This window comes from Nicotiana tabacum, chromosome 7 (genome assembly GCF_000715075.1).
Source record: "Nicotiana tabacum cultivar K326 chromosome 7, ASM71507v2, whole genome shotgun sequence".
Classification (NCBI taxonomy): domain Eukaryota; kingdom Viridiplantae; phylum Streptophyta; class Magnoliopsida; order Solanales; family Solanaceae; genus Nicotiana; species Nicotiana tabacum.
Genome location: NC_134086.1, coordinates 110,141,182 through 110,168,864, shown reverse-complemented (window position 1 = coordinate 110,168,864; position 27,683 = coordinate 110,141,182). Strand labels below are relative to the sequence as shown.

Genomic DNA, 27,683 nt, shown 5'->3' with positions numbered 1-27,683 from the left:
CATTTAGTTCAACTCGTTCATTAAAGCCCGTAAATTAGACGTTTGAATATACAGTGCATACAAATTTAGTTTTAACATATTTTGAGTTAGATGAAATATAGTTGCATCAATTCCATTCATTGTCTTGAGTTGTGCTGACACAGGCTAAATCAATGAGATTTTTAACAAGTTGGATTTCATCAACATTGGTTAGTTCTTTTTATCCTTCAAATTGACCGAAATTGAGGATTCTTAACAAAAGTGCTTACTAACCTTAAAAATGAATTTTCAAATTACTGGTTGTGTGTAAAATTAGTTGAGTGCTTCGTTAAAATGTTTGGAAGTACTATTAAAACGATAAATCTTCATGTTTTTTTGTTAATGTACATGTAAAGCAAAACAACTTCCTACCTCAAAAATTCTTCCACTAAATTTCTTATTAATCGGCAGCTGTTTTTCCTTTGCTTTTTTAAAATGGCGTAAAATGTTTCGTGAAGGAATACGGGGATCCTATCGCGAAATCAAATGATTACGAGATAAACAATGAAATAAAGGAGAACAAATATATAACACAATTCAGTTTTGAGTACATGAATTCTCTCAATAGCATGTTATAGTTTTTCCTAAGGGTTTTCATAATCCTCTTGCATAAAACAAATAATTTCCCACAATAAATTAAAATTCCTGAATAATGACAGTACTAAAATGGAAAGGTCTAAATTTCAAAATGACATGGGAAATTAAACCTCCTCAAAATTTGTCAAACATTCACTTGTGAGCTAATTAAGAACCACACAGTTGCATGTAATTCTTGAAAAAACTTGAAATTTCAAAAATTTCTGAAGTTCATTAATCCACAACTGTAACATCTTTACATTTACCTTAAAATCACTAGCATTAACGCAACTAGATAATTAGGGCTAAGTTCTACATGATAATTATTATAAGGTGTTTAATGTTTCCAAATTAAACTAGCCATGCATATATGCTGCTTCTAATTCTTTTTCATATTCATCACAGGCTTTGTTGCCTCATAGATATCAACCATCGATCGAAATTTGTGTTTACTCACATAGCCCGTTTTGTCCACTATTTCTCTATCTGAATTCATTTCTGGATAATTTAATCTGAATATGATCAAGTAAGAATATGTATGTTAAGACTGGTGGAAAATAATAGTCGTCCTAAAAAAGAGTCAAGAAATTGACCATATAAATTAAACATGAGATCAAGCAAGAACGATATGACGCCATAGGACGTTAAAAATTTCAAGAAATTGCCTATTCGATTTTAAGTACATCTATTTTTTTTTTTCGAAAAGAATGTTTTAGTCGATGAAATTTTTTCTTGTGTTTAGTAACCTTATTGTTAAAAATGTTTTCTTTACGAAAAATATGTTACTCCAATATTACTGAAAATTACTTAGACCACACAGGTATTTTTTTTAAAAAAACAAATAGCCCAACTCTTACTCCAAACACTTAGACATCGTTAAGCTTTAGCGTGCAATGGTATCCACTCAAATTATCATTGAAAAAACTCTATCCTCTACCATGTACAGTTACATATTTCATCGAAGTTTACGCTCACACAAATTGAAAAATAATCTACAGAGCTAAAACAGTTTTTTCAAGGTAAAATATTTCTATACAAAAATATATTTCATGGAAAACATTTTACACTATGCCAATGACAATTACATTTTTGCAATCTTGGAAGTGGAAGAAGTCGTAACATCCTTTTTCTCTTTGCCTTTTTGATTTTCTCTCCATTTTGTCTTACAACCAACATTATTTTTGTTGGTTCTGATGCTTGAATTTTCTTTGATCGAGATATTCATATTTGATCCGGCTGGGCGATTCCACTTATATTCGTCTTCTACGGGTGAGAGCCTCTTAGTGTTAGAATATACTATAAGCCATGCATATTGTTATAGTATTCTTTATGAACAATTATTTATTTACTTGTTTAAATTCAATAAAGTTTCATTTTAAATAGATCATGTGTTGGTTTGTGCGTCCATTGCTTACATAGTAGATGATTTAGTGTATAGAGTTTAGCTTATACACGGAAGATTAAATCATCGGTTCTTGTAAGACATAAAAGTTAATGTTCACAATCTAATGATGGAATTGGACAAATCATCGGAATGATTGTAGCACAAGATTAAATATAATTTATCTTGATTATGGAAATGGTTTAATTCCAACTTCTTGTGCTAGTACATTTTGTATGTATTGAACGGATCAAGTAGAGATGAGTATTTTATACTGACTTTATAAAATAATTTCTCTAGTCCATTTAATGTACTTATATTCTTAATCCTGATATAATTATTATTAGCTGTGTATGTCACTTGTTGTTTTGATTTATTAAAAGGCGAGATTCTTTCGCGAGTCAATAAGCCTGGTAAATTGGATAACAATGATATACATTGGCGAAGTAATAATTAGTTGATGGAATCCATGTCTCGATTTTGAGATTGATGATACTCCTTTATGAAAGATTATAAGTTTTCATGTGTAAACCCGGCCGGTGGATTTTGTATCCGACACATGAAATAAGTTAAGTGTAAGTCTAAAGGAAATAATCAATAAATTAAATAGTCAGTAATTTAATTTGATTGATTAGTATTTGAATCTTAACATGGGGAGTTAAATAAGGTTTTATGGAAGAATTTCGAAATTGAACTAGGGAGTGCAATTACGAATTTTTAGTGAAATAATTCGTAATTTATTATGATGGAAATTAGTTTCAGAATTTCGAAATTAATATCATAATAGGAAGCTTTGTTAATTAAATTCTGTGGTCTCTACTGTGCCTAAATAATAGAAAATAGTGGAAACTGTTACTTAGTGGGAAAGAAAATGTGGAAACCGTACGGTTTTTACCTAAAAACGCAGCTATATATATGGATATAAGGGTTGGACGTTTTTTTACATGATTCTGACTGCGGTTTCTACTAGAATTTTGCCCACCCAAAATTCTCTATTTTCGGTTATTGTTTGGGTAACACAGTAGAAGACTGTGGAAATTTGTTGGTGTGCTTTCAACTGAGGAACGACATAGATTTGTTGTGTTTACGCTTCAAGAGGTAATCCTAAAATCTCCATACGTGCTAATTGTTTAGATTACACGTGAATAAGATTTTGTTATTGCTTCCGTTATGGTATATATTCTTACAATTGGTATCAGAGCTTACTCACGTCTAATTAAATAATTAGGATAAACCATAAGGATTAATATCATGTTCTATATGAAAGTTTTGAATTACATGCAAAGTTTGTTTTTCTGAAAACCTGCACTGTTTTTTGGTGTGATTATCTGTTATGGGTTGTGTTGATTATTCTGAAAACTTGATGTATCCTTTTAATATTGGTGATGTTGAGTTAGAATAATCTGAAGTTGAATTTTATCATGTAAAACAGAAAAACAAATTTTGCTGAATTAGGGCAGAAAATCGGAGGTCAAAAAGTTGGCGGACTCCGATTGACCTGAAACTTGGCAGGTCCATGCGAAACGGCCCAGTGAAATTATCGTTTTCAGTTTAAGGTACAATCTAAAATATTTTTGCATAAAGTTATGAAATCATTTCCCCGTTCAGTTATGTTAAACTGTAAAATATGTTCTTTCTGAAGAAAATATTTTACTGAGAATTACTTATATCAAACTTTAATAACACTTGCTTCTATTGTATACCATACATTACATATTTCATCACTACAACAAAGTTGGTTATCGGTTACAAATTATTTCGTCACTTAAAATCCTTATTTCGTCACAAAAACCTTTTACGACGAGAAAAAAATTATCAATTATTCGCCCTTAAAAGTGGGTCACTAAAAGTATACAAAGACAACTTAGCGTTTCGTCGCTAAATAAAGATAGATTAACTACGAAACTCTTTTTTCGTCCCCAAATGCATAGTATTTAAGACGAAATTGTTTGTCAGAAAAAGTATTAAAAATTTGTAGGTGATAATGTGTTTTCGTCACTAAAAAAATTATTAATAACGACGAAACTACCTTGTCACTAATTAATTAGTGACAATGTCAATTGTCTCTAAAGTTACATGTATTTCGTAGCTGAAAAAACGTGATTTCATTACTAAAGACGACATTTTATATAAAAAAAATATTTCGTCCCTAAATAATAAATTAGCGAAGACTTTGCTTTTACAAAAATGATTTGCAATTTTGTAGTTAAAAAGTAAAAACTATCATGTCGTCGCTAAAAATATTATGTTTACCGACAATAAAATTGTCACCATAAAGTGTCATAATTAGTGACACTTACAATTGTCATAAAATACAACACTAATTCGTATTCAAATAATGAAATATATTATTGATAAGAGGGCTGTTCTACGACAAATATTATATTTAACAATTTTTTTTTATTGCCAATAAAAATGAATAAGGGACTTTCCCAACATTTCTAAAGCAGTTATGCCTATTTACATTCAAAAATAATACTAGTACATTTCATTAAATGTATCAACAACAAAAAAGTTAAACCATTCTAATCTAATAGTTATTGGTGTCACTTTGTGTCCCACAACTGGTAATAGCTACTATGATACTAGACGATACACGACGCATAACAGTTTCTCTAACTCTTTATCATAGTGAAGTCTTCCACATGTCAAATTTCTGAACATCATAGCATATGACCTGAAATGATAAAATAAAATTGAATATCAACATGATATGAACTTTTAAAAAAATAAAAAATAAATGAATAAAATGGAAAAAGAATTTAGTTGTATTGAAGACATAAATTTCATTAGTCTATCTTTTCACAGAAGGCATAAATCAGAGGTGGAACAAAGCAGGAATCTGGGAGTTTAAACAAAGAGACACGCCAATCATACCGGTATCTAAAATTCTCACAAGTATCCTGCAATAGCCAGAAAATAGATGTCACCCACAGTACACATCAAAATCCAAACCACCTTAGCTAAACAAAGGGAAGCATAATGATCTTGGATTCTAATTCTATGAATTCTACAAAGGTATAGATAATCATACCTGATTAGTACTTATGAGGTATAGATGAAAAGCAGTAAGACCTCCAACTCTAATATAAAAGTGTATACTACCAAAACAATGGAGGCAGGTGTTTTGATCATTGCTTTTCATATGGTTGTGTCTTCTAGAACCATGATTCTCTTAATGTATACCCAGCAGAAACCAAAAACATAGATGCAAAGAAGTGTTGTAGAGAAGACAAACATGGAAAAAAAAACGATAGTTTCGCTGGAAAAGTTTCAGAAGTCTGTGCAATGTAAAGCACAAATGCAAGACAGTAACCGTAGATAAACCGTTTCTAAAGAAGCATTAGTTACAGAAAACTATCAGTGCAAGCAAATGAATAAAGATATTTCCAGAAATCTAATGTGGACGTTGAAGTTGACTGGTAAATTGACCAGCCTGACCTCATACCTTTATAAATTTGAGAGTCAAGACCGCTGTAAGATGAGAACTTAAAATTGTGGATATGTTTTCTAAATCCTCTTTAACTTATTTCCACCACAGAAGAATGAAAAGGGTTTATCACAGAATATGACAAAACTAGAGTTGATTATAAGCTATTAGACACTTACAAAATATGTAGTGAGGAGCTAATTTGCAATCTTTGAATAGCCAATAACTTGTCATTCTAGTTGAAAGTTTTTCTTTTAACAAACTTGTAAAATCCTAACTATCTTGATTTCATTATATAAAATCCTCCAAGCACCCTCTTTATCTTGGAATGGAAAGACTTGCAATGGCTAGACTAGCAGTAAGACCACACCACCTTTGAATTTAACAAAGCTATAACTTGTAGCCTACTCTAGTATCAGAAATATGACTTGCAACCCAAGGATAAACTTTCTAGACCTTGTTGATCCATACAACCATCTGCATAGAATATCTCCTTCACAGTTGAGATTATGGAATGATGTTCCAACTAACTACCATGTCATTTTAATGTTCTACATTATTCGCACTCTAACTTTATCAGCCAAACCAACAAGCAAAAGATCAGTCAATTTTTTTCCAAACAAAGTACGTATGATTAACAGTAGTATAGGTGAGAAATTCTAATAAAACTGCTAGAAGGATCAATTGAGTCACATAGAAGGAGGAGCTAGAGAAAGAACTACCAAAGACAAGAGTATTGTAATAGAGGAAAGAGTATAAGCGAATATTGAAAAGGGAAAAGGAGTTACCCAACATGCTAGATGCAACAGCAAGTCCACCTCAAGTTATCTATCCCCAGATTTAGATTTAGGATTATAGCTTAATGTTCTCCATTTTCTTGTTCCTACGCACAACATTAACAACAGATTTCACAAATTCGCTCTCCAGACGAATATATAATACTATATCTAAATTGCAAGCCATATTAAAAAGATGACTTTCTCCACATTGTGGCTCAAAATCATAGCCTAAATTTGGATATCCAAAGTCCTACTAACTACTTAACAAGCCATCATTCCATCTAGCTAAGAAATGTCAAGAAAATTTTAGTCATACTTGGTTGCAGGAAACTCAATTGTTGAAAAGTAGATTCCAAATTGACATTAACTATCTTCAACAAATGTACTATAACAGAGAGCATGATCTAGTTCTAAAAAATCCTTTAGAATTTTTCTTGTTAAAGATATTCCATGAATCATTACATATAAAGAATGAGAATCTTGTTACCTTAAATACCAAAGCAGGTTCGGAGCTCCGTAAAGCACCAAAAAGCTAAATTAAAGAGTCTAGCACAAGAAAAGTAAATGATATTTTGTTATCTTATAGTGGTGAGCAGTAGTGGAGCTAAAGGGAGCCAAGGGCATTCAAATTAATCCCCATTGCCGGAAAATTATAATACGTAAATCGGATAAAAAAAAAGTTTAGGTAGATATGAATTGTTGAATTCGCTTGATATAAGAAAAGATTCTAGTGTAGTGGTAATGAGATTATAGCAAAGAAAAGGAAAACAAAGAGGAAAAAAATTAAATTAATTCTGTGCATTCTAACAGAGAAATAAAGATGAAATTCCAGGAGAAAATCTAGAACGCAAGTATAAGCACTCGTAGGAGAAACTACATCCAGATTTTACTTTATACAGAAAAAAATGCCATTCAAAAAAATCTCGAAATAAACCCAAAATTATAAATTGAACTCATCTATAGAAATTATATCATCAAAGTAAACAAGAGTTGGAAGTTTACTTCACCTAGACAAATCTAAGACCTATCCGTTTGCCACCATCTTGACCTGTGCAAACGATAAGATATAAGAGATTCAACGATACTTTAAAATTAAGAAATAGGAATTTTCTGGATGAAATTGTGTGTAAATGAAGTGAAACCCCTATAAACTTTTTCTAATAAGTAAAAAGGTTCTCAGCCTCAGACCTCGGGACTATTCAATTGTTCAAACGTATAATCGAAACCACAATTCATCTGTTCGCTGAAAAATTGGAAACAAAACAGAATTGTTTCAGGATTTAGAACCAGATTAATATAACAAATTAGTATATAAAAATCTCTTTGTACCCGAACAAAACCAAGCATCATGAAAAAGGAAAGGGGAATGTATGACGAAGAACAAACCTTTGTTGTTCCGATTGTGGCGACTTGCCCTATAGAGAAGATGATGAAGAGTGGGCGTCCGCAACTTGCTCAGTGCTCTGCTGAAAGATTTCCTGAGTTAGAGGCACGGGAATTGAGCCCTAATTGATATTCATAACTTCTGAACGTGGGTAAATAAGCGGGGATCTGAAAAATTTAATCGAATTACCTAATTACTCCCCAGTGTGTGAAGTAAAGTTGGGGATGATGTGTCAAATATTGTCATTTAACTTTCTTTTTTTTTTCCTTTTTTTCACAACTAGTATCTGTGCTCGAAGAATATTAAATATAATTTTTTCATAAGAAAATATTACTTGAAAAATATGGTAGACATAAAGGAGCTTTTAAATGCTATTATTTTATAAATATATAAATCCACTGGATATTCATACATTGAAGTAATAAGAAAACATATGTATCCATTAGAAAATAGGTAGTGAGGAAATCATTCATAATAAAATGCAATCTTGGATCCAGTTTTAAACCGTCAAGCATTGATGGAATAGTCCTTCGAATATCATCCACTGAAAACAAAATAAGCTCTTGGTTAACAAATTCAGTTTTACGAAATGTACTTTTCTTTCTGGTCTAGATGGGTATCAGGCTGCATAGTATAAAAAATAGAGAATGATGAGTCAAATTAGAAATATTTGATGCTAATCAAAATAAAATAAAAGTATTAATGGTCTCAACCTCAACTTGTCTATGTCAATTCTTTGTTGCTTATATCTTCTTCTGACTGAAAGTAAGTTCTATGAATTCCCCATCTTATTACCCGCCAAAATAATTTTTACTATATTTCTAAAGATCTTGAAAGTACTCATTTCCTTATTTTAAAGTACTTGTTCCCGACTCTTATCAAAACAATAAAGAGAATAATTAGTAGAAAGCCAAGTTTGATGGTTTTATAAAATGTTTGGTGTAAAGTCTTGTAGTACTTAATGGACCAATCACTTTAATTGGCACCCAAACTCTATCTTTATGACTCATACCAGACATGATATAAAATGGCATATCTTCACACTTGTGTAATTAGCATCTGATTAAGCCATGAAATAATTATTTAGCTATAGCGAAGATACATATTATAAATAGGGATTTGATTTAAAGATTAAAACATGTCCTCGGATGAATTAAAATTGATAAGTTTGTTATGCATAATAGAAATGATACAATCAAATATAGCTAGGAAGAAGACTTCAGCCTAATCCAATTTGTTAGAAGTAATTATTTAAAATTGAAGCTAAACACTTTCACATCTATTGCAAAATTTTATCTTTTTACTTAAACTCAAATTTTTCTTTTGTTATTCCACTTCAATTTTATATTAGAGTTTTTATAAATTTTCTTTTGTTATTCCACTTCAAAGTTATATTAGAATTTTATTAATTTTGCCCTAAGGTTTAAAAGTATTTTATAGTGCACGAAAAATTCTCTTGAATATGAATTTTAAAGAGAAAAGTAAAATCATAGATTCATAATCTTCAAAAAAAGAATTTATTGATTAACCAGTGTACCCCATATTTAGTTAAACTTAAAGCCTTGGTATTGAATATTTTTACAAAATATATTATTGTACCTTTTCAGATTGTGATTTAACATATATTATTGTGACGTACTCACACATACAGTAAAAACTATTTTTCTTAAATTTTTTTAATTATTTATTCTTTCTTTATACTAAGGAATTACTACTCAATTAATCAGTATTGTGAAGGAATGTAGAAACACACTTTGGTGGTATAAGATAAATCATGATTAATTAAAAGAAAAAGGTGTCAGAATAAAGGACTCTCATAATCAGTAGGAAATATTCCATACATGAATATAATTTTTCAAGGAAAATCAAGAAAGCATAAGTTAATCAAGCAAAGAAATAACAAAGAAATATCAATTATTAGTTAAGCTATATAAATAAATAAAAAGTACTAAAATGAATTATGCATCATTTTTATCGTTAAGCAGTATAATAGCACATATGAAATGTTAAAGAAATTAAAAACTCAAATTGGATTCTCATAATATATAGACGTCAATTAATTTAGATAATACTTTCACTATAACACAAAAGGATAAAGAAAGTAGAGTTGGAAAATTATGTACATATTACAAAACTTTATGATAGTCAGATAATAATTCATCTTTAACCCCCAATTTATTTTTTAATAGAAAATATCAATTCACCTTTTAAACATGCTAGGAGATTAATTATGTACAGTAATCAAGATCTATCAGACGATAAAGAACCCCAAAAAAATGCATTTAAAAAAAAGGCAGAAATAATAGGATTAATTTTATGCCTACAAAATAAAGCCAACACGATTGAATCACTATAAAAGAGTAGAAAGCTAGCTTTTCACTGTGATATTGCATAGAGACGAAGTCAATTTAACTTACTAAAACTAAAAGAAAACATAATAAAATAACATAAAATTAACTTTTAATTGCGCTTTTGTTCCATGTGTATTCGAAAACTCGGCCCAAAAAATAGCAAAATGCCTATAAGAAAATATTTGAAGCAACATACTCTATTTCAAAATGTTTCATAAATATAAAATTGGAATAGTTTCTTCGATTATGTTACTCTATAATAAAAAGAAACAAAGAAGAAGAAATAGAAGACATCACAAAAGAAGAAAGTGAAAAGAGAAGGAACAGTTACCAAAAAAAAAAGACATCAGAAAAGAAGAATGTGAAAAGAGAAGGAACAATTACCAACAAAAAAAAGGACTTAAAAACGATGAATACTTCAATGATAAAACATTATTTACAAGAGGGGTTGCTCTGATGGTAAGCACCCTTCACTTTCAACCAAGAGATTGTGAGTTTGAGTCTCCCCAAGAGCAAGGTGGGAAGTTCTTGGAGGGAAGGATGCCGGAGGTCTATTTGGAAACAGTCTCTCTACCACAGGGTAAGGTAAGGTCTGCGTGCACACTACCCTCCCCAAACCCCACTAAGTGGGATTATACTGGGTTGTTGTTGTTGTTTTTTATACTCAATCTCCTACTTATAACCTTGACCAAACAAAAGAAGAAGATAAGTAAGGAAAAAAAGGAATTAGAGAAATGAAAACCATAAGAAATGTACTAAATTGGTGAAGATTATTACCAACACAAATCAATAATTTTACTTATTTTTTTGCTCCAAGTTCTTTTGTAATCACAACCTGTTATACAAATCACTCATTGTCCTAAATACATATGTAGATGAAAAAGTGGGAAAAGAAAGCTTTCTACCTTTAGATCATCTTCAGTGGTAAATTTCTTCTCCTTTGTTGATTTTTTCCTCTGCCTTGAGTGCCACTGTAATTGAAATTTGAGGCGTTTGGAATTGAGAACATATGCGTTTGGTTTGAAATAGTACCTCATAAGGATTGTAACTGTTGTCTTGTCTATCTCCTTATTATTAGGAATTGTAATTGTAATTAAAGTAAAATCGTGAAGGCTTTGACTTGAAAGAGGACTTCAAAAAGATGGTAATTGTTGCCTTGTCTATCTCCTTATTATTAGGAGTAGTAAGTGTAACTAAACGTGAACTTTTAAGATAATTGATTGATTATTCTTAACCAAAAAATCTTATTTCCAATTATAATTCTAAACCTAATAAATACAGTAATAAATAGCTGCCCAACATGGGAGGCAGATCCATTGTCCACGTTTGAGCCACGATCAATCGTGGATTTTTTTTTTTTTTTTTGCTTTATTACTATGTCTATGCAAAAAGTTTTTTGATGAATTTTTAAAGTTTTTAATAAATCAAATAAATAACTAATGAAAAACATGGGAATTAGAATTGAAACAGCTATTTTTTTTTAATTTTCAGTCTTACAAAGTATGTGCCAAAAATGTGGGACTCCATGATGTTAATAACTGAATTGGTTAATATTAAAATTTTGTAATTTCTTTTCTATGTTAAAACTTTTTGAATTCCAAAAATATTGGAGTTTTGTCCTAAAATATGACAGGTGTTGATATTTCATTTTGACACTTGGCACAATATTATGAATTTGCCTCTCCTTTTCTATATTAGTTTAAAAAATTTTGAATTCCAAAAATATTGGAGTTTTGTCCTAAAATATGACAGGAGTTGATATTTCATTTTGACACTTGGCATAATATTATGAATTTGGCTCTCCTTTTCTATATTAATAGATTTAAAAAATTTTGAATTCCAAAAATATTGGAGTTTTGTCCTAAAATATGACAGGAGTTGATATTTTATTTTGACACTTGGCACAATATTATGAATTTGCCTCTTCTTTTCTATATTAATAGATGCCTATGCAAAAAGTTTTTTGATGAATTTTTAAAGTTTTTAATAAATCAAATAAATAACTAATGAAAAACATGGGAATCTAGAATTGAAACAACTATTTTTTTTTAAAATTTTCAGTCTTACAAAGTATGTGCCAAAAAACGTGGGACTCCATGATGTTAATAACTAAATTGGTTAATATTAAAATTTTGTAATTTCTTTTCTATGTTAAAACTTTTTGAATTCCAAAAATATTGGAGTTTTGTCCTAAAATATGACAGGTGTTGATATTTCATTTTGACACTTGACACAATATTATGAATTTGCCTCTCCTTTTCTATATTAATTTAAAAAAATTTGAATTTCAAAAATATTGGAGTTTTGTCCTAAAATATGACAGGAGTTGATATTTCATTTTGACACTTGGCACAATATTATGAATTTGCCTCTTCTTTTCTATATTAATAGATTTAAAAATTTTTGAATTCCAAAAATATTGGAGTTTTGTCCTAAAATATGACAGGAGTTGATATTTCATTTTGACACTTGGCACAATATTATGAATTTGCCTCTCCTTTTCTATATTAATAGATTTGAGAAATAGAACTAATTTACTTCAAATTGATAAAGTGATTTTTGGTCTTTTAAAATTGGGAATGAAAATGATAAGTAACAACACAAAGTTCTAAAATGACTCATGTTGAATTAATTTAAACGAATGCAAAAAGAAGTAAAAAGAAAACTAATTTAGGATACATTTTATTTCCTACTATTTCATCAATATTGCTTCATATTAGCACCATTATCAATCTGTGTTGTAATATTATATTAAGAGTTCGTTAAGTTAAAAAATAATTCTATTCATACGATGAATTTGGAAAAGAATCCAATTGAATTTTTTTACCTAATAAGTTATTTCAAATACTTAGTTATTTGTTCTCAACATTATTTTTGTTGATTAAAATTCTTAATATTATCTCATCCCAGGTTTTAAATATTAAGTAATTTTAATTACATGATAAATTTGAAAAACTGAATTGCATTCTTTTGCTAATTAGTTAATTTCTCAAGTTACATAAAAAAAACTTTGAAGGAGAAAATTGCAAATTAAATTGCATTCATAATCAAGGATAATTAATATTACTGATAAATAATAAATTTTAAATAGATAATATTAAACAGAAAAGTACTTGAATAAGTTTATCACGACTTATTATTAGAGTTATTCAATTCTTTAATTGGGTATTTAGTATTACGTAATAATTTGGAATCACAATTTGTCACTGATCACGTATCACAATTTACCAAGGTATACAACAACAACAACAACAACCCAGTATAATCCCACAAGTGGAGTCTAGGGAGGGTAATATGTATGCAGACCTTACCCCTACCCCGAAGGGTAGAGAGGCTGTTTCCAGGAGACCATCGGCTCAAAAAAGCAACAGGAGCCAATATATTAGTACCATAAAAATGCATAATAAAATAACACAATATAAGATATATGAAATACAGAATACGAAATACGAAATAGATGGCTGGTATAGTAAAACTAGCAGGTAAAGCCCCGCATCAATAGCCGACCAATGACATTCTTAGTCTAACTCCTAACTGGCTAGTCTCACTCTATTGTGTTGTAGAAATATTCACAACTTTCCCCTAACCTACAACTTTAATGCTCGACCTCCATAATTCCCTGTCAAGGGCCATGTCCTCCGTAATCCTAAGTCGCGCCATGTCCTGTATGATCACCTCTCCCCAATACTTCTTAGGTCGTCCTCTACCTCTCCGCGTGCCCACTACAGCCAGTCGCTAACACCTCCTCACCGGTGCATCAGTGCTCCTCCTCTGAATGTGCCCGAACCATCTGAGTCTTACTTCCCGCATCTTGTCTTCCATGGGGGCCACGCCCACCTTCTCTCGAATATCTTCATTCCTAATCTTATCCATCCTTGTATGCCCGCACATCCACCTCAACATCCTCATTTCTGCTACTTTCATCTTCTGGATGTGTGAGTTCTTTACCGGCCAACATTCAGTTCCATATAACATGGCAGGCCTAACCACTGCTCTATAAAACTTACCTTTTAGTAACGGTGGCACTTTCTTGTCACACAAGACTCCCGACGCTAACCTCCACTTCATCCACCCCGCCCCAATACGGTGTGTGATATCCTCGTCAATCTCCCCGATCCCCTGAATAACCGATCCAAGGTACTTGAAACTACCCCTCTTGGGAATGACTTGAGAGTCAAGCCTCACTTCAACTCCCGCTTCCGTCGGCTCAACTCCAAATTTGCATTCGAGGTATTCCGTCTTCGTCCTGCTCAACTTGAAACCTTTAGACTCAAAAGCATGTCTCCAAATCTCTAGCCTCTCGTTGACGCCGCCTCGTGTCTCGTCAATTAGAATAATGTCATCAGCAAATAGCATGCACTATGGCACCTCCCCTTGAATATGATGAGTCAGTGCATCCATCACCAGGGCAAATAGGAATGGGCTGAGCGCAGACCCTTGGTGCAACCCCGTAATAACTGAAAAGTGTTCAGAGTCGCCTCCTACTGTCCTAACCTGAGTCTTAGCTCCAGCATACATGTCTTTAGTTACCCTAATATAGTCAATCGGGACCCCTTTATCCTCTAAGCAACTCCATAAGACCTCCCTAGGAACCCTATCGTACGTTTTCTCCAGATCAATAAACACTATGTAGAGATCCTTCTTCCTATCCCTGTACTGTTCCACCATCCTCCTAATAAGGTGGATAACTTCTATGGTAGATCGCCCCGGTATGAACCCGAACTGGTTGTCTGAAATAGACACCGTCCTTCGCACTCTCATTTCTACCACTCTCTCCCAAACTTTCATTGTATGACTTAGTAATTTGATGCCCCTATAGTTGTTACAGCTCTGGAAATCACCTTTGTTCTTATACAACGGGACCATTGTACTCCACCTCCACTCTTCAGGCATCCTATTAGTCTTGAATATAACACTAAACAATGCAGTAAGCCATTCCAAGCCTGCTCTACCCACACACCTCCACAGTTCAACCGAAATTTCGTCTGGCCCGGTAGCCCTGCCCCTTCTCATCTTACGCATTGCCTCCATGACTTCGTCGATCTCAATGTCCCTACAATTACTTAATTCATGGTGGCTGTCGGCATTCCTCAATTCCCCAAGTATAATATCCTGATCCCCTTCTTCACTTAGAAGTTTATGAAAGTAGGTCTACCACCTCCTCTTAATCTGGTCATCTCCCATCAAAACTTTGCCGTCATCATCTTTTATGCACCTCACTTGTTCCATATCCCGAGTTGTCCGCTCTCTCGCCTTAGCGAGTCGGAATAACTTCTTCTCCCCACCTTTGTTCCTTAGTTCCTCTTACAGATGAGCAAAAGTTGTCGTCTTAGCCTCCATCACTGCCATCTTCGCCTCCTTCCTAGCTACCTTATACCTTTGACTGTTCTCTCTCTTCTCCTCCTCGTCAGTGCTCCCTACTAACCGCAGGTAAGCCGCCTTCTTTGCTTCTACTTTACCTTGGACAACTGCATTCCACCACCAATCTCCTTTGTGGCCACCATTGTGGCTCGTAGATATCCCTAACACCTCTCTCGCCGCCTTTCTTATACAGTACGCCGTCGTCGACCACATTGTGTTTGCGTCCCCACTACTTCTCCAAGATCCCATTGCCGATAACCTTCCTTCCAACTCCTTAGCTTTATCCTTAGTTAAGGCGCCTCACCTAATCCTGGGGCGTCGTTGTACTGACCTCTTCTTCCTCCTTATCCTAATACAAATGTCCATCACCAAAAGCCTATGCTGCGTCGACAGGGTCTCACCTGGGATAACCTTGTAGTCCTCGCACAACCTTCTGTCGCATCTCCTGAGGAGGAGATAGTCAATCTGAGTCTTCGCCACCGAACTTTGGTAAGTAACCAAATGTTCATCCCGCTTCGTAAAACTCGAGTTCGCAATGACTAGATCGAAAGCTTTGGCAAAGTCCAACAGTGAAATGCCCCTTTCGTTCCGCACCCCGAAACCAAAGCCGCCATGCACCTCAGTGTACCCACCTACAGATGACCCAATATGACCATTGAAATCTCCTCCTATGAATAACCTCTCAGAAGGCGGTATACTACGAACAATCTCATCCAACCCCTCCCAAAAGCGCCTCTTAATATCCTCATCCAAGCCTGCTTACGGTGCGTACGCGCTAATGACATTTAAAGTACCCTCACCCACCACCAACTTAATAGTCATTAGTCTATCATTCACCCGCCTGACCTCTACCACGGACTCTCTAAGATGGCTATCTACCAGGATACCCACTCCATTCTTACCCCTCAGGACACCAGAGTACCACAACTTATACCCATCCACGTTTTTCGCCCTCGATCCGACCCACCTAGTCTCCTGGACACATGCTATATTAATCTTCCTCTTCTGCAGAATTTTCGCCAACTCTATGGATTTAATCGTTAGTGAACCTATGTTCCATGACCCGATTCTCAACCTATAGGCTCCCTTGCCCCATCTACCTCCCCTGCTACCAGACCCACCCCTGACCCCAGCCCCACACTCTGCCCCACCCGAGGACATGCCCTTATTCTATCATCCCAGACTGCAACCACTACACCTACAACAATCTAGAGAAGACTCGCTAGTGCACAACGGACAACAAATCAGACTAGAATGAAACAAGTGGTAACTAGTATCCTAGTTGAAAGGTTTAACTATTGAGAAGTAAAGTAACAGTAATTTAGCTAACACCAAAAGGGAAACAGTAAAACAGGAGGTACCAACTCTCGATAACAAAACCTGTGGCTGATTTGCTGTACTCGATGTAGTTGTACGCTCACGCACCACTTCCTACCGCCCTTTGCTAACACTCGCCCAGGTTGCTTTCCTTTGCCAGTGCTCGTGCACCCAACTTGTCTCCAATACTCCAAGAATTCCTGAAAACACAGAAAATACCACGACCCAAAAACTAGAAGGAGTTATCACCGCTACCACTGGTATAGCCCCAACAATATAAAATGTACCAAGAAAGGAGAAGAAGAAAACGAGAATATATTATGGGGTGGGGGCAGATTTGGGATCCACTGACTCAAAAGCAAATTTTTCTCCTAAAACAAAGAACCGACTAATTCTTTACACCGAGATCCACTGAATCAAAAGCAAAAAACTGCAGAAAATGTTAGAAAATTTCAAACAAGTCAGGTAGCAAATATACTGAGCTACTAAAATTCCCGACAGCTTGATGGTTATGTGATTATTATGAGAGAAAATAATTGGTTAGTTGACTAGAAGAAGGAAAGAAATAAAAATGGTGAGAAGACGCTCAGAAGCTCAGAAGCTCAGGTGGCGAATATACTGAGCTACTAATACCAATTATTAGTAGATCTGAAATTACCAGATAAAGTTGTATAAATACTGAAATTACATAAATAAAACCAAAAAAGAGTGAAAAACAGAGTATGACTTACCAGGGTATCTCATATCAAATTATTAAAATAAGTCATGTGTTTGATAGGTATGACTTACCATTAGGAATTCTTATTCGATTATAAAATTCTAATATTGGGAGTCCTACGTATTTCAAATAAGAAAAATTTAATATAAGGTAAAATTTTAATTGATTTGAAAGTCCTAAATATTAAAATTTCTACATGATTCAAATAAGGAAAGATTTAAGAAATTATATTTTAGTTATTTCAAAGTTCTAAATAAAATTAAATTACGATTTTGTCCAATATGAAATCTATTGATAAAGGATAAAAAAGTAAAAAAGATATTTTGCTAAAAAGCTTAGTTTTTTTTTTTGGTCAAAACAAATTTTTTATATTTAACTAATGAAAGTATGTACATCCGCTTGCCCATGGACTCTAAAGCTAGACCTTTTACAATACTACTATTACTGTACTACGATTCCATATCTTTTCCTAACTGACTAATACTCTGTACATTGTCTCAAGTAGGAAATCTATTTAACCGTTCTAATAAGGTCTTTCACTTACTCCTTTTTGGCCTTTGATATGCAGCTGCAGTACAATCTCTCGTATTCTCCCTGCATATATAGTGGAGTATATTGTTTTTGAAACCTTCTCTTGTTCCTTTCCAGCCATGTGTAGTAGATTGTTGCTGCAAATAAAAATACCAAAACTTGAGCTCTTGGTCAACCGTTATTAGTTCTCTTAGTTAGCCACTGTAATTCCTTTTCCCAGCTTTCAATTGAGTGTCTTTCCCCCAACCAGTTTAATAGTATAGCCCTCGATTTTGCATATTCACACTCAAAGAAGAGATTCAAGCGTTTCTTCCTTTTGACTGGTACATAGTACACAGTCCTTTGGCATATCTATCTTTCATTTTTCCAATCGATCAACTGTTGCCAGTCTTTGATTGAGAGTTAACCACAAAATAAATCGATGTCTTGATATAGTGTAATCTCCCAGCACGAGTCTCTTTTATGGAGCTACAAAATTCACGTTTCGTCACTAAAATTATGTGGCTCGTGTATTTGTATACGAAATGTAATTTTTGTCACAGACAATAAACAATTAGTGACGAATTTTTCGTCGCAGCTAATAATTTTGTGGTTAAAAATCACATTTGTTGTAGTGCATCTACCTTTTTGGTCATCCAAGCTGGAGATTTTAATGACCTAGAGAACTGAAATAGTTTTGTAAAGTATTCTTTAACAAAAGGGAAAAGATTTTATTGTATTACCAAATACTTACATTTTACAGTCATGGAGGTGGAAGAAGGCGTAATATCCTTTTCTCCTTTGCCTTTTTGATAGCCCCTCAATTTTCTCTTACAACCAGCATTCTTTTTGTTGGTTTTGATACTTAATCTTCTTTGGTCGAGAAAATACTCATATTTGGATTTTCTCCAATCGGAAGATTCCAATTATATTCATCTTCAACTGGTGAGAGCCTATTAGTACACTGTAAAGTGCAAGGAAACTCGATAAGATAAATAACCAGCTTAACATTTTTTTTGGGGTCAAATTTCTTAGCTTTGAGAAAAGGTTAGTGATGGAATAGACATACGGCATAAATCACCTCGTAAAGGTTAGTCATGCAATGAAATTTTATACTCCTCGGAATTCCTTGCTTGATATAGTATTTTTTTTATTTTTTTTGTCTCTTGTCAAAAGTTTCGAGCTATTATTAACGTTATAGTCAAGATCATCGGGAAGTCTATCTTCACATGTAACTCCATTGACCTCAGGCTCACCTGAAAATCATATGTCAAAACTTGTGACAATGTTTAGATTAAATTCACCAGAAAATCATGCATAATCAAATGAGAGGGTCTAATACATCCCAATATTTAGAAAATTTAATATAAGTCAATAATGAGATATAATATTCCTTAATACCGTTGTCTTCCTGTTGTTGTTTTTCAGACAGTTCCTCCTCGAAAGAGCTCTCTTGCTCCTTTTCATTTTTGCTTCCACTCTGTTCTGGAAGTCTTTTATTTTGTATCACCTCCTTACAGCTTTCTTCTTCATTTTCGTTAGGTGGTTGGAGATAGAAAAATATACTATATTATATTAAGAGCATGATCAATGAATCATGAAAAATCAAATAGTCATAGAAAGTAAAATCTTTTCTCAATATTAAAAGGTTCATAGTTTGAAAAACAAAATAAATATTGCCTCGATATTAATAGATTCAAGTTTAAAAACAAAAGTACTATAATGAAAAAAGTCCAATTAATTATGTTAAGCACTTCTTTTTCTCTTACTATTTTGATAGAGGAGACTGTCACACTGAACACCAACCCAAATCAGTACGCTAAACTCGATCATTCCACAAATGTGTGGCTTGTATTAGAAAGTAAATAAGTTTTGGATAATATTATACATTGCACAAAACCAATTCTAAAAGTACTGAAAAAGATACTTGTGCTTATTGTACTTCAGATCTTTGGTTCTGAACCATCTTCTTGCTGGTATCCTTTATGGATGCAATTTGAACATATACTGTGGAATACAAAAGGCAATATCAACGAGTTATTTAAATTTAACAAAATATGCTCGCACAAAATAAAATCTTATTCTCCTCAACATTAATGTGTTCAAAGCTGGAAAACAAATTAAAAGATTGAATGAACAAAGAGTTTAACTAATTAATTAACCACTATGTCCAGCTTTCTACTCGCAAGTAAAGCAGATTTGGATATATCATGAATGAAAATATTTTCGACCAATTATACGATGTGACAAAAATACTTGCGGTTTTCTTTCTCTTGAATAAAAAATTTAAATTATTGTATTCCCTGGTATAGATTATGGACCAAAAAATGAGGAAATTCATTTTTTCAATTATGGTTATGTTTTGCGTATCAAACATAGATCTAGCATATATTTACATGAAATTTTGGCAACTCAAAAGACACTAAAAAAATAATAAATTTATTCCCTGGTATAGACTATAGATTATGGATAAAAAATAAATAAAAAAACATCAATTTTTTCAATTATCGTTCTGTTTTGCGTATCAAACATAGATCTAGCATATACACAAACGAAATTTTGGCCACTCAAAAGACACTAAAACATGGATACGTGTTGCTTTCAAATCAAAATCTAGAATTGAACATTAAAAAGGAAATTAAATGAATTCTACTACAAAGGCAAGGAGGCAAAAAGTGGGACCAAAACATTTGCTAAACCATTTTGTGTGTATGTGTGAGATGTGTATCAATACCTGTTATGTTCTAATCCAATTTTGACAGATAAAGAAATTTTAAAAAAAAGATTTCAATGTCTGAAGAAGAAAGAAAAAGGAAAACAAGCTTCTGTTAATCTTGTTACTCAGAGATGGTCCATAAATTCAGATTAAAATAACATAAATTCAGAACCAAGAAAAAATGTAAAAGAAACCAAATAAAAAAGAATTGCAGACCTTAGCCAGTATTGCTCCCATAAAGCACAGTAACATTTGCTAGTTTGAACCATCATTTATAGGTGCAAAACCCAAGGGGCAAAAGGGGAAAAATGAAATGACAAGATTAGCTAGATTTGGGAATAATCAAATTCACCATCACATAATCACTATCTTTCATTGTGAAAAAATGACTACTAAAAATGGATTGAAATAAGTGAAAAGGCAAATTTGTGGCGTCTCTTATTGTGCTTATATGACTCTTCTTGACTGTTGAGTTATTCCCGAAAAATTTTGAGTTAAATGAAAAGAAAAATAGTATTGTCTCTATCAGTTTAAATATCTTCACGCTGAGATATTCCCTTGAATGGTTGAATATAACGAAGAAGCAAACTAAGCAATGTCTCGTATTTATATATATAGTTTTGGTCGCTAAGTTATTTCCTCGTAAAATATTATTTTAATTTGGACAACTCAAATTTACTGCTTATCGATTAAAGATGAGAAGGCATTTAATTAAAGTGCAACGGTATGAATAAACGAGAGTTTAAACCAATTATCGCCAAGAATTTTTTATTATTGCGGGAATAGTGATGCTTAACGCTAATTGAGAAAGTTATTAAAATCTAATCATTTATTTCTTACACATTTGGCACTTAATTATGTTTATTTTGAATTTTTATGGTGTTTCAAGTGCTTTAACTTTAACAAGAATACGCGATATTCTTCTCAATTTTTTATTGTTTCACTTTGGAGATTAAGATTCTAAAATTCATATATAGTATTTTATTTCTTAATAGATTTATTCTTTAGGAAAAAAATTAAAAATGTAGTAGTATTCTTATGTTAATTCAATAAGTTTCTACGATTCTTAGATTATGTCAAGACGAATTCAAATAGTTCTTAAAAAGTTAATCAGATTTGCTAACCAATTTGAACAATCGGATTCACTGCCTAAGTATCTACAGTTGTAGAATATGACAAAAGGAATTCAAATAGTTCTCAAAAAAGTTAATCAGATTTACAATTCAATTTGAACAATCAAATATACTATCCAATTCAAGAAGTGTCCACAATTCCTAGACTTTGACCAAATAAATTCAAATAGTTCTCAAAAAGTTAATCGGATTTGATATCCAATTTGAACAATCAGATTCACTACAAAATGTCCCTTCGGGGACATCCGATAAAATTGAATCGATACAAAGAAGATTAACATGGCTCCAACGCAAGGATGATATGCACAATTCGAGAAATGGTCCAAATTAAAAAAAAAAGAAAGATTCACTACAAAATTAAAGTTGCTCATGACTCGTAGAACCTACAAACCTAGTGCTCTGATACCACCTTGTCACGACCCAAAAACCACAAGTCGTGCTGGCACCTAACTCAACCCGCTAGGTAAGCCAACTAAAAAAAAACACAATCCAACTGAGGTTATAAGAGAAAAGAGAATAGATAACTGAGCATTTACGAATTTACCAAGACCTGATGGTACGAATCACGAACTTCTAAGATTTGGAGTTTCAAAACTGATACAGATAAATACACGTTCTGTTTGAAGGTTACATAAACAGATTAACAATAATCTAAACTACCAAGGACAAGTGACAGTTATAACCGAACGCACGAACATCTTCCGAATCAACACCCGACGTAACCAGTAGCTCCGCTCCAAAATCTGCACGGAATGTGCAGAAGTGCAGTATCAGTACAACCGACCCCATGTACTGTTAAGTGTGAGCACGCGATTTTTGCCTCATACGAATTACTTCAAAAGAATTTCCAAAATTAGGTCTTTTCTTTAATTATGTGTTATTTTTAGGAATTATTGTGTGATTTCCCTGATTGTTCGCATATATTTGTGTGCATGTTTAATTTTGTTAATGCATTAAAAATACAAAAATATAGCATTTTCATTTGAGATTTGATTTTTACATTTTTTGGAATTAATTAATAATTAAATGTTTTACAAAACTGAAAATTCAAAAAAAAAAAATATAACATATTTTTGTAATTTTAGTCAAATTGTGTGATTTTCTTTTAATTTGGCATTTAATTATTTGTGATAATTATTAGTTAGAATTAATTAGTATTTTTAAGTTAATTTGGTATTTTATAATTAATTAGGATTTTAGTTTTAATTGTTGAAAAGAAAAAGGAAAAGAAAATTGAAAAGGAAAAGAGAATAAGAAGAGGAAAATCTGGTTGGGCCAATTTAGCCAGGCCCAAAACCAAAACTCAGCAAAACCCATTGAGAATAAGAAGAGGAAAATCTGGTTGAGTCAATTTACTAATTGAGAAGCTCCTAATAGTGGTAGGTAGTATTTGCATTATCAAATTAACTAAAAGCACTAATTGAGTGGACAATTAAGTGAATGATTAAAGAAATGAAAAGTTAAATTGGTAGTGGAAAATGCACTAATTGAATGCCCATTTAAGGGAGCTGAAAATCAGATTAGAGAAAAAAAAGAGGGGGACGGAGAGAGCGGTATACACTCGATATACACTAGATATACAAGGCAGAGAGCTAAGAAAACTTGGAAGAGATTCTGAGAGAGGGAAACAAGAAAACATTCTGAAAATACTAGAAAAAAAAATGGAATTTACTGTTTCATTGATTTCTATTTTCTGGTTTTCAATTTTGAATTGGCTGAAACCATCTTCCATATACTGTTTCATTGAACTATCTGAGGTTAATAGCTGGATTAAAACTGGGACTGTTTTGCTGTTGCTGGTGATTACTGTTGTTTTTACTTCTGATCTCACCCCCTTTTGACTTTCATTTCCAGGTATTCCTTCATACCCTTTGCTAACAACTAAAGTGCCACAAGTTGGAACCAGATTGAATTTGTATACAGATTTGGATGTTCGAATTGGAATTTGAATAAGAGTCTTGTTTGAATGTTAAATTCTATTAGCTTCTGCTGTTTATACTTTTGTTTTCTTGTTATGATTCATGTGTTAAGTTGTCCAACTGTGCTCAAGGTATAGATTGTATACAACAATAGCTTCTGCTGAAATTTTGGCTATGTATGTATAGATTGCCTGGTCTTAACTGTAACCAATTGATGTTTCCATATAGTTTATGCCTTAGTTTAAAAGGGGATTATTGTTGATTGATATATATAAAGTTCTTATTCATGCCCCGACTCGTTTTTCTCCCCTCCTCAACGGTTAAAAAGATTATGAGAGATCACTGGTAGGTATGGCTTCAGGGATTCGATCCTGAAGTCCTTGCTTGCAGCCGGCGTTGCCAAAATATTCAGGCCCTTCCGCTAATAAAATGGTTTAATAAAGCCTTGTTGTTTGGAAGGGACTTCTCAAGTACTTTAGTGTTAAATAATTAGGGTCTTAAAAATGGAAATTTGAGGCAAGCCATAGTTAGACACTTAGTAACAAATGACTCTTGTGTTAATTTCATAATGTAGAGGTAAAATAATAAATATTCCTAGAGAAACCTTTAGGGCCGTTTAAAATATTATCGTGATTGTGGACATGTTCGCGTGACATAATTACAAATTTTCAAAAATAAATTAAGGTTCGCGTCCGCGCGACTTTGACTAAATTTTTTTTCTTAAATAAATTAAGTGTTGTGAATTGTGTACACGTACGCGTGACATGACTCTTGACACGCCAAACCATACGAGTATACGTATGCGTAACTCGATAATTCTTTAAGTACGAGTAAATCACGTAATTAAAAGCGGTAAAGGTAAAAATGCATGTAGTTTCTAAACACATAATTAAATAATTTAAGCCAAGTATAAATGGTTAAGCGACCGTGCTAGAACCACGGAATTTGGGAGTGCCTAACACCTTCTCCCGGGTTAACAGAATTCCTTACCCGGATTTCTGGTTCGCAGGCTACAATACAAAGTCAATCTTTTCCTCGATTTGGGATTCGAACCGGTGACTTGGGACACCATTAATTATCCCAAGTGGCGACTCTGAATCTTTAAATAAGCGAATCTCATTTCGAATAATGTCACTTTAATTGGAAAAACTTCCTTATATACCTTCGGGTGTAGGAAAAAGGAGGTGTGACAACTCTGGCGACTCTGTTGGGGACGCAAACCCAGAATCTTTGGTTCATGGTTCAAGAATTCGAGATTAGAATAATTGTTATAGTTGGCTTTATCCATTATCTGATTTTGTTACATGATTTGGGCCTAATGTGCTAATTGATTGCTTTTACCGCTTTGATATTCCATGAACTGTATATAAACTGTTGCGAAATCCCTCTTCTCTCTGAGTCTTCTAAATCATGAAGAAGTGTGCACTTCGTGTAACTTCTTTTCTGTTAGAGTCATATTCCAAATTTAGAACGAGGTTCGGACAAGTTGCAAAGCCGGCGAAGCTTCTGTATTCCCGGTATGCTGCCTCCCCCCCCGGCTCGAGCTGTCCGCTCGGGTAAGCCAGGTCTAGAACAAACACCCAGGTTCTGAACCTAGAATAACTCAACTTCATGCCGGATCCCTAGTAGGAACGCTTATTTGCATCATGTGCATTTGACTTAGGGGACTCAACACAGGGGTTGGGTCCGTCTAGGACAAGCAACCTGAAAATAATAAACCATCTTGATGCATCCTGTGTGCTACATGTTGCATTCCTTCAAGGGTAAAAAGGTCACTTGGTGGACCAATGATAATTGAGGGCGAATGAAAAAAAAGGAAAAAAAGAGGAAAAAAGAGAGAGAGGCTGAAGTGTGAGGATGAAGCGAGTAGGTCCCAATTATATTTTTTGTTACATTTTATTAAGAAAAAAGAGCTTGGAAACTTCAAAAAGATTTTGAATTTTTTTTATCATTTTTTCAAAAATCAAAAAAAATCAAAAAAAATCCAAAAAGATTTTATATGTTTCATCATTTTTCGAAAAAGAAAAAAGACAAAAAATGTGTTTTCTATATGTCAGTTATTTTTTTTTATTATTATTCTCGCTCGTATCCAATCTGCCCGAACTACGCATACCTGATTCTCGTCTTTCGGGACGTGATACGTAGGCAACCCACATAAGGTCCGGTCTTCCTAGTAAATCGTAGGTTCTTGGCTTTGCGGGGTCATAGCTAAATTTTGCACTTTTAGCCACCTTTTGGCCAAATAAGCCATTTTGCAAAAATAGCCTCAATCATGTCTTGCATGTGTCTTAGGGAATGTTATTGTCTCACATAGTGCTAGTTTAAATTTTCTCATATAGGTGTGGATCTACTTACTGGAGTTTGAGCATGACCAATACCACAGGATCACTGCATTCAGGAGCTGCTCGAGGAGCCATTTTATGTTTTTGAGTCAATTGTTTTTGTTTTATTTTCTAGCCCTGTATAGTAGTATTTAGTCTTTTCAGTGATGTTAGAGTTTGTAATAGTCAGGTTAAGTTTACCGAGTCTTTTGTTATTGCATTTCTTATTTTGTTTGTGGAAATGTGTTACAAGTCGAAAATCCAAAAAAAAAAAAGAAAAAAGAAGAAATTTTGCATTTTTGTTATAAGAAATAAAAAAAATTCTCCTTTGAGATGGTTTTTCCTTTAGGCATTTAATATCTAGGACTTAAAATGAATTGTTTTTATATTTCCTCTATTATATTAGGACCAAAATTTTTTTTAAAAAAAGAGAATTTTATTTTAGTGCTTCTTTAAAAAGCTTTCTTTAAGGTGTTAATTCTAAAATTCAAAAAGATTTTCTTGTGAGGTGTTTCTTTGGGAAATTAATGAAAGATGAAAAAAAATCTTTTTATTTTCATTAGACCTTTAGGATATTGTACATAGAAAAAAAGCATACTTTATCTTTTGTTTATCATTAGAATTTTTCCTTTAGGCCATCAAAATTGAAATCCAAAAATATTCTGTTTTATCTTTTTCATTGCTTGTTTCGAAATCTTGCGTCAGGATATCAAATGAAAATTCAAAATATTTTTTCTGTGGTTTATTATTTAGATTTTCTTCCTAAAAAAAAGAATAAAAAAAATATTTTTCTCTTCTAGGATATTTCCTTAATAGAGTATTTGTGTCAAAAGGATATATACAAAAAAAATATGCTCCTTAATCTTGAGTTTAGAATAGGTCATAGAACATTTAAGTCTAGAAAATTCAAAAAAAAAAGGATTTACTTGTTTTATTTCTCTTTTCTCATCAGAGTAGTCGCTAAGATAAAAAAGAAAAAAAAGAGAATGTCAGTTTGTTTACTTTATTCCGGTTCTTCACGAACTACGCAAAGATCTGATTCATGCGGCGTCATGATACGTAGACAACCTACATAGGGTTCGATTGAATCATTTTTTTATTATTAAAAGAATAAAAAAAGAAGAAGTCATGGGATGTAAGAATGAAAAAGAAGAAAAAGAGCGATCATCAGAAAGAAAAGGGGAAGGGAAATGAACGAGCTAAGAAGTACCAGAAAAACAAAGAAAAGAGTGGATGTACAAATTGGGATGATGCCAACTGACCTTGTACCCTCGAAGTCATTTTAGAACCGATAATTGTGGCTAGGTGCATTGCACATAAAGTGAGATTATCTTATGTTAAATGCCCTAACGCTAGCGTGATGGCTTCATTTTGTTATATTCATAGCAGAAGGGTGGTTGGTTTGTAGTTTTTAAAGTGGTAACTCTTCTCTACAACACAAAGTCAAAAGGCAATGATAGGCAATAACAGAACTGAGTTGGTTGATACTGGCGCTCGAAAGCAGTTGGTTGAACAGGACAATGGGTTGGTTGAAGAGGTGAGGATGTTAAGACAACACATGGCAGACATGCATCAGGCTTGGATGACTAGGAAGGCACCACCCCCGCCACCATCTAGCTTCCTAAATACTACCCTTACCCAAACACCGGTCACAGTGCCAGATGATCCCCCATACTCCCCAAATCTACCTGCTTATCATGGCTTTCCCAACCACCCTTGTAGCTCCGTCACTCATCTTCCAATTACCTTTCATAAAAATTACCCTCCTG

The 27,683-nt window shown here is 33.1% G+C and overlaps 1 long non-coding RNA gene and 1 other non-coding gene across 2 annotated transcripts; both read left to right on the top strand.

Moving 5' to 3' along the window:
* Positions 1 to 1,496: 1,496 nt before the first annotated feature.
* On the top strand, positions 1,497 to 18,558 carry LOC142182563 (uncharacterized). The gene is made up of 3 exons (XR_012711373.1): positions 1,497 to 1,863; positions 3,408 to 3,531; positions 17,884 to 18,558. It is a non-coding gene; the product is annotated as an uncharacterized LOC142182563 (long non-coding RNA).
* A 3,345-nt stretch (positions 18,559 to 21,903) lies between these two features.
* LOC142162504 (U6 spliceosomal RNA) lies at positions 21,904 to 22,006 on the top strand. Its single transcript, XR_012693764.1, has one exon. It is a non-coding gene; the product is annotated as a U6 spliceosomal RNA (small nuclear RNA).
* Positions 22,007 to 27,683: the final 5,677 nt, after the last annotated feature.